At 29.3% G+C, this 15,556-nt stretch overlaps 1 long non-coding RNA gene across 3 annotated transcripts; it reads right to left on the reverse strand.

The window, feature by feature from the left end:
* Positions 1 to 12,972: 12,972 nt before the first annotated feature.
* LOC119689273 lies at positions 12,973 to 14,588 on the reverse strand. Of its 3 annotated transcripts, XR_005253394.1 has the most exons (7): positions 14,474 to 14,588; positions 14,248 to 14,406; positions 14,044 to 14,150; positions 13,874 to 13,988; positions 13,690 to 13,798; positions 13,466 to 13,627; positions 12,973 to 13,407 (listed from the first exon to the last, which is right to left on the reverse strand). It is a non-coding gene; the product is annotated as an uncharacterized LOC119689273 (long non-coding RNA). The 3 variants fall into 3 exon arrangements; XR_005253392.1 differs by having other exon boundaries at positions 14,044 to 14,406; XR_005253393.1 differs by having other exon boundaries at positions 12,973 to 13,421; positions 14,044 to 14,406.
* Positions 14,589 to 15,556: the final 968 nt, after the last annotated feature.

Here is a 15,556-nt window from a genome sequence, read left to right on the forward strand (position 1 = left end):
TGTCTTCAAGACGGTCTTTGATACCGCGTCCGCATGTTCAAGCAAATTTGAAAAACAATTGCTCAAAACATGAATATAAATACTCTTTCTTTGCTTTCTCTCTCATTTTTAGTGTTCATAGCAACGTATTTGAATTTTGCCTCAGATGACGCTATGTTTTATAAATGAAGTGACGCAATAATTTTGAAGTGTAGTAAATAAACATTTGTGAAATAAATATTAAAAAAATCAAAATGAATAAAGAAACAAAATCATTAAACTATGAAATATTAAAAAAAATAAATTAAATCAAAACAAATTAAATATTGACTTAGTTCCTGGAAAATATATTGATATTAATATTGAAGACAATAATTCCAGTGAAAGTTGTTTAAGAAACGAAACAAAGGATGTTGAAAATAAAAAAACTAAAAACACTTGTGAAAAATTAGCTGTTATATTTAAAAGACACAGGATTAACAGGCGTTGTGGTAATGATATTTTAGAACTCTTAAGATCAGAAGGTTTAATTGTACCAAAATCCTCTTCAACGCTTTTGAAAACATATAAAACTTCAACAATTGATGATAGCGAAATGCTATAAATTATTTTATATTAGTGTTAGTTAATTTTAGATATGCTAAGTTATATTAAGTTAATTATTTAAATTAATTTTAATTATGTTTACTAGTTTTTACTAGTTTATTATTAATATCTTAATAAAATTTATAATAAAATTTATAATTTATTTTTAAAACTTTTAATTTTGAATGTAATTTAAGAAATTATTATATAAAATAAATAAAAGTACAAAATACAACAATTTCTTTCTACTTATTTAAAGAGAAAATTGAAATTCATTTAAAATTTAAAGAGCGCAATAAAAGAGTAGAAATAAAAAAAAGGGTGAAAAAATTATATGAGCACTGCACTAAGAGCGCACAACTTTCTGTCGAATGCGTCCGTTATGCAAGACATGGTCTTCGAGACGGTCTTCGAGACATGTACACAAAAATTCATTGAAGACATTTGGCTAATTTGTATGAAAGTGTCTTCGAAGACCGTCATACATTTGGATCGATCGGTCTTCATGTATGTATCCATGTCTTGAAGACGTCTTCGATGACGGATCGATCCGTTTTCTACTGGCCAAGTAGAAAAAGTGGTCTTCGAAGACATTGTCTTCAAGACGGTCTTTAATACCGCGTCCGCATGTTCAAGCAAATTTGCAAAACAATTGCTCAAAACATGAATACTCTTTCTTTGCTTTCTCTCACATTTTTAGTGTTCATAGCAACGTATTTGAATTTTGCCTCAGATGACGCTATGTTTTATAAATGAAGTGACGCAATAATTTTGAAGTGAAGTGTGAATATTAAAAAAAACAAAATAAATAAAGAAACAAAATCATTAAACTACGAAATATTAAAAAAAGAAATTAAATCAAAACAAATTAAATAGTGACTTAGTTCCTGGAAAATATATTGATATTAATATTGAAGACAATAATTCCAGTGAAATTTGTTTAAGAAACGAAACAAAGGATGTTGAAAATAAAAAAACACAGGATTAACAGGCGTTGTAGTAATGATATTTTAGAACTCTTAAGATCAGAAGGTTTAATTGTACCAAAATCCTCTTCAACGCTTTTGAAAGCATATAAAACTTCAACAATTGATGATAGCGAAATGCTATAAATTCTTTTATATTAGTTTTAGTTAATTTTAGATATGCTAAGTTATATTAAGTTAATTATTTAAATTAATTTTCATTATGTTTACTAGTTTTTACTAGTTTATTATTAATATCTTAATAAAATTTATAATAATTTATAATAAAATTTATAATTTATTTTTAAAACTTTTAATTTTGAATGTAATTTAAGAAATTATTATATAAAATAAATAAAAGTACAAAATACAACAATTTCTTTCTACTTATTTAAAGAGAAAATTGAAATTCATTTAAAATTTAAAGAGCGCAATAAAAGAGTAGAAATAAAAAAAGGGTGAAAAAATTATATGAGCACTGCACTAAGAGCGCACAACTTTCTGTCGAATGCGTCCGTTATGCAAGACATGGTCTTCGAGACGGTCGTCGAGACATGTACACAAAAATTCATTGAAGACATTTGGCTAATTTGTATGAAAGTGTCTTCGAAGACCGTCATACATTTGGATCGATCGGTCTTCATGTATGTATCCATGTCTTGAAGACGTCTTCGATGACGGATCGATCCGTTTTCTACTGGGCGTCTTCGATGACGGATCGATTCGTTTTCTACTGGGCATAAAAATAACATTGCATATGTATGCGTGTCAAGCTGAAGAAACGCAGCAAATTTCATTGCGTGAACTCACATCAAACTCTCTTCCAAGTTCATGTTCATGATAGTGTAAATAGGCAATAACTCACAATTTATAAATTTGAATAAGGCTTCACAAGTTTATTAAATTAAAACACTTTTAATATTTAAATTGCTATTGCCGACGTTTTTTGACTTTCTTAGCGTATGTATCCCAGTAGAAAAAGTGGTCTTCGAAGACATTGTCTTCAAGACGGTCTTTGATACCGCGTCCGCATGTTCAAGCAAATTTGAAAAACAATTGCTCAAAACATGAATATAAATACTCTTTCTTTGCTTTCTCTCTCATTTTTAGTGTTCATAGCAACGTATTTGAATTTTGCCTCAGATGACGCTATGTTTTATAAATGAAGTGACGCAATAATTTTGAAGTGTAGTAAATAAACATTTGTAAAATAAATATTAAAAAAAACAAAATAAATAAAGAAACAAAATCATTAAACTATGAAATATTAAAAAAAAGAAATTAAATCAAAACAAATGAAATAGTGACTTAGTTCCTGGAAAATATATTGATATTAATATTGAAGACAATAATTCCAGTGAAAGTTGTTTAAGAAACAAAACAAAGGATGTTGAAAATAAAAAAACACAGGATTAACAGGCGTTGTAGTAATGATATTTTAGAACTCTTAAGATCAGAAGGTTTAATTGTACCAAAATCCTCTTCAACGCTTTTGAAAACATATAAAACTTCAACAATTGATGATAGCGAAATGCTATAAATTATTTTATATTAGTGTTAGTTAATTTTAGATATGCTAAGTTATATTAAGTTAATTATTTAAATTAATTTTAATTATGTTTACTAGTTTTTACTAGTTTATTATTAATATCTTAATAAAATTTATAATAAAATTTATAATTTATTTTTAAAACTTTTAATTTTGAATGTAATTTAAGAAATTATTATATAAAATAAATAAAAGTACAAAATACAACAATTTCTTTCTACTTATTTAAAGAGAAAATTGAAATTCATTTAAAATTTAAAGAGCGCAATAAAAGAGTAGAAATAAAAAAAGGGTGAAAAAATTATATGAGCACTGCACTAAGAGCGCACAACTTTCTGTCGAATGCGTCCGTTATGCAAGACATGGTCTTCGAGACGGTCTTCGAGACATGTACACAAAAATTCATTGAAGACATTTGGCTAATTTGTATGGAAGTGTCTTCGAAGACCGTCATACATTTGGATCGATCGGTCTTCATGTATGTATCCATGTCTTGAAGACGTCTTCGATGACGGATCGATCCGTTTTCTACTGGGACACTTACTTAATATCTTTGTATGCGTGGGTAGGTGAGACAATATTTTTGAAGGTGATACATAGACTTTGTTGTTGTGCTTATTTTGTTTTTTAAATATATGACTGGCTTCATATGCTTGAAATGCACAAGCTCTTCAAAATTATTTTAAATTTGATATTTGCTGAAATTTTATACTGACTTCATACTTAAATATGATGTTTGCCTATGATATGATGCGAAAACACCGGAGTAGCGTAACCACAGTTGTTATTAGTGTAAATGCTCTTAATATGTTCGGTTGTGAAGACTGTGCTATGCCGTACTATAGCAATGGTTCGATGAAGAATATTCATAAATACTATATTATACAATAATTGATTATGTTTTTTATTTTAAGCTTTTATTATTATTTTATTTTATCAAATAAAATAGAATTATTAACTAAATTTTATTATTTATATCATATAGCATATAATTATAAACTTAATATGACTTAATTATATAAAATTAACTAGAACTGTTAACTAAATTTAATTACATATTACTTATAACTATTTAATATAAAAATATTTATGTAAGGGTGAATAATCCTATTCACTGTTAATTTTTCTAATCATTCATAAATATTATTAGACTAATATTTTTACATAAATATAAGTTTTTACAATATTTTTTTTAAACACCATTCTTAAAAAATTTGTTTTTAAGTAAAATATAATGACCAATTTCAATTATATATAAAAAACAAACATTTTTTATGGTATATTTTTTTTTAAATTGAATTTAACTGAAATGATGAAATCAAATCAGTTATAAAAAATGAAAATTAAGTTACATAATTACAAAAAAGAATCTCTTTTTACTTATAGGTTAATGTTAGTATTTAAATATAAACCTTTGCACTTGCTTTAAAATGCTATAAAGCCTTTTATTTAAATAATGTAACTCATAAAAAAATTACAGCTAAATCGGAGGTAATCCGCCCATCTGGTAAAATAAGTAATCTATTATAATGATGTTATTGTTTATTTATTAGCTGGCTGTAGGTCACTTTTATTTCAATAAAAAATCCTTTATTGCTGTTTATTAAATAATTTTACTTCTCTTTGAGAGTCATCATCAGGAGCATGTTCTAATAAAAATAAAAATTAATAACATCACATTTCATGCCTATTGTCAAGTTACTTATTCTATTGTCCATATTGCAGTCTAATCCATTATATTTATATAAAAATACTTCTTTGATTCAATTAAGGGGTTTTAGACTCACAAACCTTCTTTTTACTTGTCTGCTGATAGTACCATTACCAAACAGGTAATACAACTATTTATTATAGAACCATTTCAAAATATTAATAAAGCGTGGTATGTTTTATATATAAGCATAGTATGCTTCTGTGAGAGGACTTAATAATATTAAGTTAATATATAATTGCCATAGAACTTGGCCTTGCTTCTAGTTAGATTCTAATAGCCACAGAAAATGTTTTTTATTTTTTTTTTCGCCTTTTCATCGTCTTCACAATTTTTAATATGGAATTCCAAATCTTCGTGTGTTTTCTAGTGCAACTCCTAGTCTATTTAGCTTAACTGTTGTTGGTACGCTAAATTCTTTAATTTTTTTATTTTTTGTCTATAAAGTTTTGGTGACTATGACTTAGACATCAAACCGTAGTCTTTGTTTACCCCGAAGTGTATCACTAGTAAGTTTTCTTTCTGTTTATGTCAGGTCCACAGCTATGCCTGTTCATATCAACAACTTTTAAAATATTCACGGAACTGGTTACACAAGCTCGGTTTATTACTTGTAATAACTTACAAGTAGCAATAGGTTTTTCGAAATCGTTTCATTTTACATCCAAGAGAAGATAAGTATTCATCACCGTCATCATAATTATCGTTATCAAAACAAAAAGTTAGAATTAACCTGCCTTACTAACAATTACGTGACTGGAAAGGCAACCATTCACATAAAGATACTCCAATCGATAATCTAGATATGCTTACTTTAGCAACACTCCTTTAAATATAATTGTAGTTAAACTTTATCTGAGTTTTTATTCTGTAATTGATTAAAGTATTAAAGAGCTGATTATTGTATCTGTAAGAAACATTAATGCATTTTTTCATTTGAATTTTTCCCCATTGCGAGAAACAAGAAATCTAACGCATTGGAAAAGTTTTCTTTGTATTAATTTAATATAAGAAAAGCAGATTAATGTGAGAATAACATCTTAATGTCATTCTAAATCTTATGAAGTTTGTTATGTCAACAAAGCAACAAATTGAATTCATTGTGTTGAAAGGAAATCGTGAGTAAGCAGCGTCAGTCGGTTTCTGTCTTTAAGCCCCCAGCTTTGTGGCTCATTTAGTCTCATGCGTCGCATTCAAAGGAACTCACACACGCTGCGAAGTTCCCAACTTAAATAGCTAACTAAATTCGTTACCGAGTGGAAGTATCCTCGCAGGAGCGTATTTCAAAATGCCTATGCACCTTCATAATTAATACGACAGATGTGAAAACGTCTTAATTAAATATGTACACATAACCGCAGGCGAATTCGTACAACTTGCCCAGAGCGCACTCTGCCACTTTGCCATCTTCCTTACCAGCACTGATGATCCTTTACGTTACTTGTCGGGATAAGGAACCCAAATACTTTTGGCTTAACAAAACGTGTGAACTTCTACGTTTCGCACAATTTCGTTACATCAAATTCCTGTTAAGGTGTAATTCCTTTATAAATTTATTTAAAACTTTATTGGCTGTTAAATCTGAAAGATTTAAGCTCAAAGCTATGTTGACAGTAAAGTGAAGAATGGCGGAAAGTAGTTCTACTATCAAATTAATTAACTGAAGTTTTAACTTAATTCAAGTTTAGAAAAGTTTTTCAATATGTGAGAGGGAACTAAATAAGAAATCAGTTTTAATTCAACAACAATTTTCAATTACTCTTTGAAGAAACTACTTAAAAAAAAAACTAAGAAATCTGATATTACAGAAAACTGCAGGGTCAAAAATAGTTTTGAGTTGAAGTATTATTAAGAAACAGAAAAAAAATACACTATTTTTTGAAAATATTACACTGCACATGAATAGTGGTGCTAAATTGAATTTATATCAATGATGTAGTAAACCTCAAAGTGCTAGCTAACAGCACAAAGACTAATGTCACTTTCGAATAGTAAATCTTGGGTAACTTTTCAACCGAGATGCTCTTCTAATGCACTTTTAGTGCAATTTTAATTTCGATTGGTGAAGCCGGGGCAAAATGTATAACACTCGAGATTAATTAAAACCTCTAGATATTTTGTCAGAGTAACAAGATTACTCTGAAATTAACAGCTGTAGTCGCTGATGATGTCGCTGATAAATTGTGACTTCATTAAATTGTATCAAATTACTCTAAAAATGTCAAATTAATTTGACCGATTAAGAATAAATCTAGATTGAATCTAGATATGCAAATCAACCTGCAAGTCCTATGAGCCATAACCTCATGGGACCTCTTTTCATTGTGAAAATATGATATCAATGAATTGTGTCCATTGTTTGAATTGTTTCGACATTCAACAATTTTAATCCATTTTCACTAACACTCATTTTAAAGAGAAGAATAGCAGAGCAAAGATAAAGAATATCACCAGTGATAAAGTAATATTTAATCAACAGAGAATACTATTGGCGTCGGCATGTGTTTGTTATCTCATTGGCCCTCGTTTCACATTGGATACGCTTTGGATGAATATCCAAAGTGATATATTACTTTAGTTACGCTTGCAAATCGTTTGACTGTCTAGAGAACCACATGACGGCGTTCGATCTAATAGATGGCACAGAAGTTTATCGTAAAGTGCAGGAAATATCGGACAGCTTCGAAGAATCATAACATCAAGCGTATTAAGCTAAAGAAGATTATCTTATGAATGAGCCAAATAGTTTCTAGTTGAAATGTGTTTAGCGAAATGTGTTTAGTGTGTTTGAAATGTGTTAGGGGATGTGGCACTGCGATCGTCAGGTCTATTGTGCCCCAATAGACCCTCTTTATATACAAAAATAAATTAATTAAAAGACTTGTTTTGTTTGTTGTGGATTAGGAAGCTTTGGTAACTGTTTTATTGAAATGTATGTTGTATAATTTACGTTGAATAAATTTAAATTGTTAAAAAATTGTAATATTTTTTAAAATACCCATTTTTTAAGCAAACCACAAATGTATTTGTTAATGTCAGTAAGTTTTTTTTTTTTTTTGTTTGCTAACATATACACGTCTTATTCTCAGCTTGGGGAATGTCATGAATAAAGTTGGAAGAAGAAATTGTATAACTCATAATTGAAAAATTCTCCAGATATTACAGGAGACGAAAAAAAGCAGAAGAAGAGGAACAGAAACGTTATCTTCGTCAACTTATTGTAAATTTCCACCGATATAATCCCGCGCGTATAATAATGGAAATATTAAGAGTAACTTGTAAGCGCTGTAACATGTGTACGTACAAATCCACATATCCTGATATCCACATGTTTGCACAAAGCATATGGCATGTGGCATATGGCATGCGGCATATATCCTCGCTGTGCCTTTAGCAATCGAGGCAGGAGAAGTGCCTTGTGAAAACTTCAAAACTGCCACTGACATAAAAAAATTTCTTATTGCCTTTTGTTTTTGTTGTATTCCGAATGGAAACTGAAGCTGAATTTAAACGAACAAACATATTTGTTATATGAAAATAGTTGTTTCGCCTGTTGTTATCCTTTGGTGCTTATGGTTGAAAAATGTTTACTCATGTTGGTAGGCTTACCATGGATTGGTGGTGTTACTCGTTCTCGCAGTTGGAGTGGTGTATGTGAGCTTTAGCCAAAACTTAAACAAAACTTATGGTTTTGCATTAAGTGTCGCCCGACTTAAGGCGTAAGTTGTTGGTAGCAAATTTTATCCCTCTTAAATTTTTCCTCTTCCTGCAGTTGCACACTTCACTACCGAAAATATTAGGTTTATCCATTGTTTTGTTTCCTATTAGAAGTTTTCGCAGTTCCACTTTTCAAGACGTGCTGAGATCAAATAAATTGTCTTGTGTGGTTGCACTGTGGCTTAATATATCAAGTTACTGGGATTTACAGGATGCTTAAAAAAGAATTAGACAGAAAATTATTTTTCTATTGTTAGTAGTTGTGAGTTGTTAGAGGAAAGGAAATATCAATACAAGTATGTGAGATATTTTTGAAAAAAATGTATTCGGTTTTCTAAGTGAATTTATTTTATAGAATAAACAAAAAAATTTTCATAAAATTAATGAAAATCGTTATAAAATTTTCTTCAGTATATCTTTTAACAGTAAATTTATTCTAATGAAACACTTATTTCAGAAAATATTTCTGTAGTAGTTTTCTGGAAGATCTGCATAATACACCTTTACAGCAGATTATGTATCTTCTGTTAAAGAATTTTTGGAAGTACTTGAACACAGGAAAGCTAATTCTAAGTAGTTAACATTCTTGTTATTGCAACAATTTGTTCATTAACTCATAATTTAAAATAATTTTTATTTATATAATTTTATTATATTTTTTTTTTCTGTAATCCAGTTCCTATAATAATTTTTATTAACAAAGCTATTAAGAAAAAAAGTTTGTAAAAATAAAAAAATATTTTACAACATATTTATTTGTATATTTAAATAAATTTAATAATTTTTAATATCTGCAGGAAGGTGAATTTTTGCATGATGATTTGTTGATTATCACTCCAGAAAAAGGTGATGATAGTTGAAGGATTGTTAACTCATTGTTTCAGTCTTATATGAGAGTCTTATATTAGAAAAAGTCTCTACGTAAGAAGGACTTACGTAGGACTTATTGTGAGGATTGGTCACAGTTGTCTTGGGGTGTTTACAATTTTTTTTCGTATTTCATTATTAAAAATTCGTATATTATTCAAAAGATCGCTTTTGAATACGAACCGGCGTATACGTAGAATATGGTCGCTCGACGTTATAATTAATCAGTAATTTTACGAAAGATGCAACATTTATTCTGTAATAACTTTGTTTAAGCGGCGCAAATGGAAATGGATTGGCCGCACACTACGTAAGAATCAGTCAGAAATCTGCCGCTAAGTTCTCAAGGACGTAGAAAGCCTAGTCATTCAAAAGCCAACTGAAAGCGAACACTTTTGAAAGAAATTGAAATAATCGCGATATTGAATAGGACCAAGTATCCTACCTTGCGGTACTCTACCACTAATTATTTGCATTACTGTTATGTCCTCTTTAAATTTCTTACAAAAATATCTGTTTTTTTTTGTATAATATTTAATAAATAGTACTAGTTCATTTGTAGTGCGTTTGCAGTTTATATCAGAGTTTATTAGGTCTCACGCTATCAAAAGTTTTAGAAATATTTAAATAGATCATAACAGCCAAATTTTTTGTTGTACTTCTATATAGAGATTTTATTTACTCGTCTTTGCATTCTGTTGAATTGCAGAATTTTGTTTTCTGAATCCAAACTGTTGGTTAGAGATAATATTGAATTGTCAAAAGATTCAATGTAAACGAATAAAAAAGGTTTTTTTAAAAAGTTTAAAGAGTCAAGGTAGCAAGCTCATTGGTCTATATGAGTATGGTATATATATGAGTTTAAACTTTTGTTTGGCTTAGGTATTGGAATAATTTTTGCTACTTTCTAAAGCTTCTAATATTTAAGTTCAAATACGCTATTGAACAAATTTCATTTATGCGTGGAGCCTTTTAGAGTTATTTTATATAGTAGTTTGTCCGTAATTCCATCAAATCTCAATGATTTTCCAGTTTAACTTTGATTTTTCATGAGATTTTAATCTTCAGATGTTTTGCCTTGTTTTCACTATGTCATTTTAAGTGGCAATGTTAATTGACTAGTGTGTCAAATGCCTTTTCACTACATAGAATAGAATAAAAATGCGAATATGTCTTCATATGACTACCCGTTTTCATTATATTGACAATATGTATTTGACATTGAAAATGACGTAGTGAAAACGAGGCATTTGAAACGTAAAACACTACTGTAAGATTGTATTTCTATGATTGACTTCAGGATACGGGCATTTCTGTTTTAAACTCATACATGGGTAGATAATGTTGATCAAATTAATAGATGTAATATTATACAGTATTGCTCTCCTTTTTTCATTCATAATTTATGAATCATATTTCTTCTTTCCAAAACGTAAGCAATACTGTATATTTAATTACTAATATCAGTTAGTTGACATTAATTTTAAATGTATTTCATATGGTATATAAATAAAAACTAATTTTAGAGATATTTTCGTTCAAAGAAAAAATATTTTTTATATATGTAATCCCAAAAGGGAATAAAAAGCTTCATTAGAGCAAAGAATTATTAAGAATGTATGCATTTCCGTTTATGTATATTCGTACGATTTGTCAGGAGAGATATTACATTTATTTATGTATCTAAGCATGTGCATCGTAAAATTTGTTACAAGTTGTGATATCCAAGCATTGAAGTTTATTTGGGTTTGAGTGTCTCTTATTTATTATCTTGTTTTGTTAGCTGACGAAATTTTTTCCCATAAAATTTGTTTACACGAACTTTTGCGAAACTCAGCAAATCTTTTGGTCTCAACTGGGATTGCATATTTGTTTTATTTCGCAATATTTTGACTTTGCGGATATTTCGTTTTATATTGATTAAATATTTCTAATATTTTTAAATCACAAATTTATCATTTTATCATATGACCAAGTAATCAGTTTTGTATGTTCCATGAAGACATAGTACAGTGAAGTTTTGCACATTAATAAAAATTGGATTATCTTGAATTTGTACAATAAAAGAATGAGAATTTAAAAAAAAAAAAGCAAAATTTTAATTTTTAATAATTTTCTTTATTATCGCCTTCAAAGTACTCTCCTCTTGCGGCAATACATGCATGCCAACGCTTAATCCAATTTTCTATACAAGTTTTATAGGCCGCTGAAGGTTTGGCCTTTAGTTCACGCAGCGAATTCCCTTTTATGGCCTTTATGGTCTGAAATCGCGTTCCTAGCAATGGCAATTTAAGTCGGGGGAAGAGGAAAAAGTCACACAGGGCCATATCTGGAGAGTACGGTGCTTGGTTAATGATATTGGTGGAGTTTTTGGCCAAAAACTGCGACACAACCAACGCTGTGTGAGCCGGTGCCGGTATCGTGGTGTAAAATCTATGAGTTTTCCTTCCAAAAATCTGGCCTCTTTTTGCGAATGGCCTTACGCAAACGACGCATAACGGCCAAATAATACTCCTTATTGACCGTTTGACCGTCTGGAAGGAATTCATAGTGCAGCACACCACGAATATCGAAGGAAACAGTCAGCACAACCTTGATTTTGGACCGGCTTTGGCATTCTCTTTTCGGTTTCGGTTTAGTTAAATGTTATCTATTATTGATAATGATAATTGAACCATTGTAAGAGAATTTCGCGCAATATGACTTGTTTTATATCAATCAAAGACATCGAAGAAACAGAAAGAATCACTGATGCATAACAAGTATTATAAAGAGTATCATTACTCATCCATTACTCATTATTAGGATTGTTCAAGCAGATACTGGACTAAGGCACTACACTAAACTAATTTTTCTGAAAACGTAGTATATAAAAAAATTGCAAACATCTCAATGTTTTTAAACATAATTTTTATATAATTGAGTAAAGCTGTTCAAATATTGATGCATCTTCAGCTGCTATATACCAAAAACTTGATCTATAGTGTTTGTATTGTATATACTATTTTAATACACATATTTATATATATACATGTGCTGTTTTCAAATTACCCAACAGAAACGATGAAAATCAATCTTTAGCTCAAGTAATAATAAAACGATCGTTTCAAACGGGGAGAGCGTGGGGTATTCAGTTTCAGTATAAATTTATCTACTTCTCAATATATTAATAGAGGGTAATTCAAATAGATTTATTAATATCTGTTTAGTCCCTTTAATTTAATTTAATTTACTTAAATGCGGTGCAGTCCTTGTATTAGAATAAATTCAGAAGATAATCCAATTTAAAATTGATTTTTTTGCAAAATTTTCAAAGACAATCGCGAAAAATTTCATTTTTCTTAAAATTCTTGTAATATATATTTCTCATCATGCTTGCCTTAGATTAATAAGATTTGAATAAAGCGACAAGTTTTAATAAAATCAGATAGATTCTACAACAGACTGTTATAATGAGAATAAGTGGTTTAACATAGACGATTGACAAAGTTCGGCATGTCCCATCGAAAATGGATGAATGATTAGACTCAATAATAATTTTAAGTTAAATTTTTAAATAAAAGATTTTTCTTATTTTTAAAATTAGTATTTACTTATGGTTTTACTTATGAGCGTGTTTTTATTAGTTGTCTTTAATACATCTCAAGCAAACTTCTTTCGTCGCAAATAGTAGAATCCACGATTTTTTTACTATGCGCCAGAAAGTTGTCTTGGAACAAATTAGAAATTCTACATTATGAAGAAATAGGTACAGTGTTAATATAATAAATAATAATATAACTGCCATCTGTTAACTACAATTCTTCGAAGCCGACAACTCCGAAGAACCATCAGGAGCTTATTTTGGATACTTCATAAATGAACATGCAACTCCCATCTGTTAACTACAATTCTTTGAAACTGCTTTCCCGATAACTCCGAAGAACCATCAGGAGCTTATATTGGATACTTCATAAATGACTTAAGCCTTCATACCCAACTCTTGAATCATATCACAAAGAATATCTCAAATATATATATCACTAAAATTTGCTCTACAAAAAAATATCTGTATCACAATTATTAGATATATCTTATAACAGGAGTTCTTACTATATACACAAGGAACAATATGCAGTGTGAGTGGAGTTTGACATACAGATTTTCAGACACTGTTCCAAGCTAACTTCTTTCGCCCGCAGTAATCGAGCTAACCAAGCATTTCACATTCACGCGGTAAGCCAGAAGGTCACTTAGGATAGAGAATGGTATTATCTTAAGAAAATAAATGTTAGAGCATTTTATGAGTACAAACTATTTTCATAGAGAGTACTTACGGGAACAAAAACATTCTAAGCAAACTTCTTTCGCTCACTCTGGAAGACTTCTTATCGTGATTCACATAGCCGACCAGAAGATCTTGAAGTTACTGAGTAACTGGGGACGCTATTTCGAAAAAAAACCGAACAATTTTTATTCATATATGAAGAAAGAAATCGTAAGCGAGAAAGAAGTACTCACAGGTCTACAATTTTTGAATAATGGGGTTTTCAATAAAATTTATATTAGAAAAAGTTTCAATGATTATTTTCTATTTTCTCCTTGTTTCCTATATTCTCTTGCTTTTCTTTAGTCTCTAATATGAAAATATGAAAAAAATTATTTGAATAAAACACAATTATTTTACTTACTGCTTTTGGGCACTTTTCCTATTGGAAGGTGACTTGGGCCTCCCTCATTAGGCACAATTACATATTTTTAATAAAGGTTATTTAATAAATTATTCGGAAGTCTTCTACTGGTCAATTGGAATTTCATCAGTTTTTTTTAATAAATTCTTCGGAAGTCTTCTAGTGGTCAATTGGATTTTGATTAGTTTTGTTTTCTTTACTTACATTTTGATCAGATCTAACTTATTCAAAAGTTCCTAACACCTTCTTGATATGGTCACGATTTTTTCGGTACTGTCACATCTAATATTCACCGACTTATTAATATATTCTTATTATTGAGACGACTCCATTTCGTCTGTTCTATTTTTGTGTATAAGTTGTCTGCATATAAAAATTTGCGGTTTTAATAAAAAGTTAAGGAAAATCATCTGAAAGAAATTATTCTTACGATTTCTAACTGGAATGTTTATAAATTCTGTAGTTAATAATTTAGAATTTTGAAGAATTGTCTCGAAAATAAAACCGAAAGTTAGACCCAGAAGTGAGAAACTCACTCCTGAAAGTTTTATTTTTAAATGAAATGTTTAATATATATTTGACATATAACTTTTCGTAAGTGTTTTTAAATTCTCAAAGTTGACTTGATTTGAAATGTTATTTATTGGATGAAACTGAATTTTGTGGATTTCGAATACAATAATTATTCAGTTATTCAGAATTATTCAGAATTATTCAGAATTTTTTATTTATTCCAACACAACTTTCTGGTTCATAGTGCGAAAAGTCATGGATTTAACTATTCTGGATGACAGAAACGTGTTTGAAACGTTCAACATGGTGTATGACTATTGTGATTTAGTGAACGTAATTATTTTACTAAAATCTTGTGATATATCTGAAGAACAAGAAATTGATATCAACTTTCATATAACATAAATTAATATAAAAATTACATATATATTTTTATAAGTTTAAACAAATTACCGAATAAACACAACTTTGGAGGAAAAACCGAACGCTTCTTCTATTCTTATTAGAAGTACTCAATTTGTATTTAAGTTGAATTTATATAAACGTTAAAATTCCTTAGAATCCCACAGGCAAATATTAACTTTAGTTAAAGTTGCCTCTAACTAAAGTTGTGAGTTTTATTAAATCAACGAGATCTATTTCTTAATTGTCCAACCTGCTGATCTCGCTGCAATAATAGCTGTTGACGTGATTTTATAACACCTCCAGTGTGTTGGATGGTGCAATTGATTCTAACATCTTGATAATTCCTTCGAATTTCTAACTTAATCAAAATTAATCACAATTTCTCTATCGCACAATTGATAATTAATTTGAAGGTATAAGTGGATCTTATTACGAGGTGAATTGATAACTACCTGTCTTCACAACAGGTAGCAACGCCAGAGAAAAATCAATTATATGTTATATATCTGGCAAGTTTTAAAGGACTTTACACTTTATAAAAGTTTCGACTTCATCAGATGCTTGGTTAGCTTTTTGCTAACAGTGGATAATTGAA

Source organism: Teleopsis dalmanni, chromosome X (genome assembly GCF_002237135.1).
Source record: "Teleopsis dalmanni isolate 2A chromosome X, ASM223713v2, whole genome shotgun sequence".
Classification (NCBI taxonomy): domain Eukaryota; kingdom Metazoa; phylum Arthropoda; class Insecta; order Diptera; family Diopsidae; genus Teleopsis; species Teleopsis dalmanni.